The sequence below is a fragment of the Corylus avellana genome, chromosome ca1 (assembly GCF_901000735.1).
Source record: "Corylus avellana chromosome ca1, CavTom2PMs-1.0".
NCBI classification, from domain to species: domain Eukaryota; kingdom Viridiplantae; phylum Streptophyta; class Magnoliopsida; order Fagales; family Betulaceae; genus Corylus; species Corylus avellana.
This window is the reverse complement of record NC_081541.1, coordinates 9,201,557-9,206,660: the sequence shown is the minus strand read 5'-3', so window position 1 is coordinate 9,206,660 and position 5,104 is coordinate 9,201,557. Positions and strand designations below refer to the sequence as shown.

General features: G+C 30.7%; 1 pseudogene; it reads left to right on the top strand.

Annotated features, from left to right (window-relative positions):
* The first annotated feature begins 489 nt into the window (after nt 1-489).
* LOC132168265 (U2 spliceosomal RNA) lies at nt 490-636 on the top strand (annotated as a pseudogene).
* The last annotated feature ends 4,468 nt before the right edge of the window (nt 637-5,104 follow it).

Below are 5,104 nucleotides of genomic sequence, written 5' to 3'. Positions count from 1 at the left end.
CAACCCATTTATTCTATAAATTGTGTAAAAAAAGATTTTGTTAGTTTAATTTTTTTTTTAAAATCAATTCAAGTAGTTCATTTTGAATGAACAATATGGATCTTTGGAATTACTTATATATATATATATATATATATATATATATATATATATGGTATATTTTACTTACAGAACAGAAGATGTATCTTTTTCATATTTCTAAATTACATCTGCAGAAAACACAGTCATCCTGAAAATGAAGAGCATTTCACGTCTCTTTTTTAGCATTCATTATTTTTGAACTGGTAATACGTACGTCACAACGTCTGCCAATATTAATGCTAAAAATAAATCTTTTTTCTCGGTCAGCCAATTATACACAAATTCATCTCGAAATAGAAAATCGGTAATTCAGAAAGATTAATGTAGTCTTGTCCCACATTGCCAGAACAAGACGAGCGTCTGGACAAGTCGGATAATAAAAGACATCTTGAGTTACAACAAGTCCCGTCCGTTTCTCAGCCTTTCGGCTTAGATCAAGTGTAGTATATGCGTGGCCCATTGGGCCACATGAATAGAGTCCAGCTTCGTAGCATGCTACTGGGCCTCTAAAGCGTCACCCTTGCGTTGCACTACCTTAAAGAGTACATAATTTCAATTTCTCTTTTTTTTTTTTTTTTGTTTTAATGACAAATAATTTCGATTTCAATGGTTCTTTTTTTGTTTTAATGACAATTATCATTTTCCACTATTTATTCTTAGTTAGAGAGTTGATCACATAATTTCAATCCCTGATAGTGGGTTGGGGCAAATTAACCTTCTCTATGTGGACTAGGCCTTGGGGGCGGTTATGGCGCCAACCCCATTTGGAGGCCGAAACACCCTCAACACCCTTGGAGTTGAGGGTGATTCGGCTTTCCCTAGGTTAAGCATGGGGTGCCTGGCTCGAACCCAAATTTGATTGTTTGAGGAGGATTGGTCACAAACAACTTCCATCATTCTCTAGAGATCGTTCGAAAGGCATAGATTTTGAAATAATTTTAATAATGAGATTAATTTTAAATTGTTCACATACCACTACCCTCCAGCTCCCCTCTTTCTCGTAGACTGACTGCTATGTTAAGAATGAAAAATTGTGTTAGTCGGAATCGAAGAGAATGGTTTCAAATATCCTTCGTTTTGGCTTTAATAATATCTCTCACCTAACTTTATTCTTCTTAATTTTTTACTAGTATTAATCAAATTTAGAACCCCCTTATTTCCTCCGACATCACTTTCATATTTTATTTTTTTGGAATATTCCGATTGGTAGTGTCGATGTAGTGTGGAGTGGTTTATTCATTACGTCTCAAAGTTGATGTGGCTAACCACTATTGGAAGGCATAAAGGACATGGTTTACACCAAATTCTTACCGATGTTATTCTCAAAGTCGAGAATTACACTTTTTATTTATGTATTTTAGATGAATAATGCTATAAGTCTTTCTAGAGTCCTTCTAGAATTATCTCAAATGTGATGTGGCTTTTAAAATCATCAATAGATCAAAAGTCAATAACTTACATCGCAAATTTAACGGAGATTTTAAAAGTCACATCACATTTGGAATAACTTTAAAAAGACTTATAGCATTACTCATTTTAGATAGCATTGCTCGAGATTCTCTAACTCAATTTTTATTTATTTATTTATTTTAAATAGAGACGGTCAATACATAAACAATATTAATATTGTATTTGGAAAATAAATGAGAGTAGATTATTATTTATTTTGGAATAAGTAACAAGTGAAATACATTAAAAAAAAAAATAGTATTTTTGAAAAATAAATCATCAGACTGGCTTATTATTTTTCTTAGAAGGATGGGGGATGGGTGGGTGGTATGACTGTAAATGAACACATCTACCCGTGGACAAATAGAGTTTGAACTTATTAAACAAGCAAAACTCGTATAAACTTGATCGGCTCGGCTCATATAAGTTTTTATAACCACATTTTAATTATTTTAAACTTTATAATGAGAACACGTTAAGTATTTGAAAAAATAAAAATGAATTTAATTTCCTTGTAATGTAATTGATATAATTGAACTATTGTAATTATGAATATGAATTTAGAAATATGTGCATTTGCGTGTATATGAGTGGGTTTATGAGCATGTACATATGTGTGCGTAATGAATCTATATATATACCATAAGATTAATATATAAACTCGAGTTTACACTACAAAAATCAAGGACTTTGTTGATGTGGCAAACATTAGTTTTTGATGTGTCTAAATAAACACGTCAATAAAAACTTTCTTGACGTGGCGGATTTCGACACGTCAAAAAATTTTGACGTGTTGATATGGCACGTCAAAATTTTTTAACATGTTGAAATGCCACCTCAATAATTTTTTGTGTGTCTAAATGCCATGTCAATAATTTTTGACGTGTTATTTTTAGTGTATCAAAAAATTTTGATGTGCCATTAATTATACAATATGCTTGATAATAATTATCATTAAAAAAAATTATATGTATTAAAAAAAATTAGGTTGTAAATTAATTTTAATTGGTATATACGTATTGTATAAATTAATATTATCATGCATATATATATATATATAAATCAAACATTTCATTAATATTAATATGAAATGAAATGATAGACATATTAATATGATATGATATTATCATGCATAAATCATTTCAGTAATATTCTGGCATAAATCATTCTAGTAATATTATCATGCATAAATCATTCTAGTAATATTAATATGAAAGCCATTTTAATTTTAAAAAAATAGGACATACATAATACATTTATTTTATAAGATCCGCAAACTCCACAAGAACCCGGCCAACACAAAATATGTGTTCGGCGAGTCCTTCACTTATCTCAATGGTTCATTGATCCTACGGTGGAAATGCCTAGAAGCTCGATCTGATTCTCGGAACGTAATTATTGAGCCCTCACGAAAAAATGGATTTTATTATCTGTACATCTAGAATATTAATTTATTTGTTCTCTAATTATTTTTAAGTATATTGTATTTATAATGTGTTATATAAGAGGAAAAAAATGATATAAATTCAAAATTTAAAAATTTATCTTCAATTATTAACGTGTCCACATGTGACACGCCAATAATTTCTTGACGTGTCCACATGTGGCACGTCAAGAAGTTCTTGACGTGTACATGTGGAAACGTCAAGAAACTTAATTCTTGATGTGCCAGAGGTGGACACGTCAAGAATAGTCCTCGGGAAGGCGCGAATCCAGCTTCTCTCTCTCACCCGCTCTCTCTCAGTGGTTCTCTCTCTCACCGGCCGTCACCACCGCTCCTCCCTCTGGCAAGCACGAGCTCTCCCTTCGGCGATTCTCCGGCCACTGTCGCATTCTTCAGCCTCTCCAAATATATATATATATATATATATATATATATATATATAAATTGATTTATTTATTTATATATTATATAAATAAATAAATTATATAAATATATAATTTACAATGTATATTATTATGTATTATTGATGTAGTTATATTAGCAAATTAATTTTACATGTTAGCTAATTAATTTATTTGTTTGAGATATATGTTTTGTGTTGTGGGAATATTGTCTAATGTATTTGCATACATGCATGCATGCAAAATTACATACGTAAATTTTTTGAAATTAGGTTTTTTTGTGCAGGTTTTTGCATTTAAATTTAGAGCCTGTTTGGGTTTGCGATTGTAAACCCAAAAAGAGCTTCTAAGCCTTGAAAAGCCCGTTTCAGAAAAACTAGGGTCGTTTGGTAAAATCTTATGAAAGGACTTTTGAGTTTTCAAACACTTCAAACCCACGTTTAGTCCAAAGCTCAAATTCGAGGCTTTTGACAAAGCGGACTTCTAACCAAAATGCGCACCACGGTTTTGGTTTAATCAAAATCACAATTGGACAAAAATGTCCGAACAAAATTCACATAATCACAACAATACTGATATATATACATATTTTTTTCCAAGTCTTACACCCTCTTCAATAAATCTGAGAGCTACAAACCCTTCTACGATTTGGAGAATTGATGAGCTCGTCGCTTCTCTTTGATAGCTGGATATTGTGGTAAGTTTGATCATTCGACTAGGACTTTTTGGGTCTCAAGACTCTCAACCACCATTAATGTACGGATGAGCTTCCGTTGGGATGATGGGTTTTTGGGGTCAAAGATAAAGAGATGAATTTTGGGGTTATTGGTTTCTTAGTACACTCTAGTTTTCTTGGAGTGAATAGAACGGATTTGTAGAGTGAAAGAGAGACAATGGTTCTGTTGATTTAGGCAACAGAAAAATTTGTGACTGAAGGTTTTGGAGAGGCAGAGAGTTCTTGGGGAGGAGAGAACCCACTAATATTTTTTATCTCTATCTCTATCTTGGGTTTCTTGTTGTGCTATACCCCTTGATAATCGAAAATAAAACTTTATTCCCTTGGTATTTGAAATTCCAGCAAAGAGACGTGGGCTAGATATGGGTTTGTCAGATTAACTCCTTTTTTTTTCTTCTTTTTTTTTTTTTTTTTTTTTTCTGAATTGGTTCTAGAACATTTTTATTTTTTTCGGTTGAATTGTTCTTTTTTGCCCATTTATGTTTTTTTTTTATTTTTTTTTATTTTTACTATTATTATGGTTTTGTATTTAAAGTTAAAACATCAATAACACTATATGTCATTTATTGTCATATTTGCAACTAAAAGCACATTTTTAGTTTTGTTACCAAACATCAATAATTTTAAAAAAGCGCTTTTGACAAAAGCTCTACATTCAAAAGCTCTACATCCCACCGCAATGCCAAACATATTCTTAGACCTAAATTTTGTGTAGGTTTAGGTTTTTTGTGCAGATTTTTGCATTTAAATTTAGACCTAAATTTTGTGTAGGTTTTGCAAATGCATGTTATCATAACCAAAAAACCTCAAAACTTGCTTAAACCAAAAAAAAAAAAAAAAAACAACAACAACAAATAACAAATGCATATCCATATTGGACTTTAATTTTTGTTTAGATTTTGAAAATTTAGAATAAATATGTAAATGTTAAAAAAAAAAAAAAAAAAAAAAAAAAAAAAAAAAAAAAAAAAAAAAAAAAAAAAGAAAAAAAAA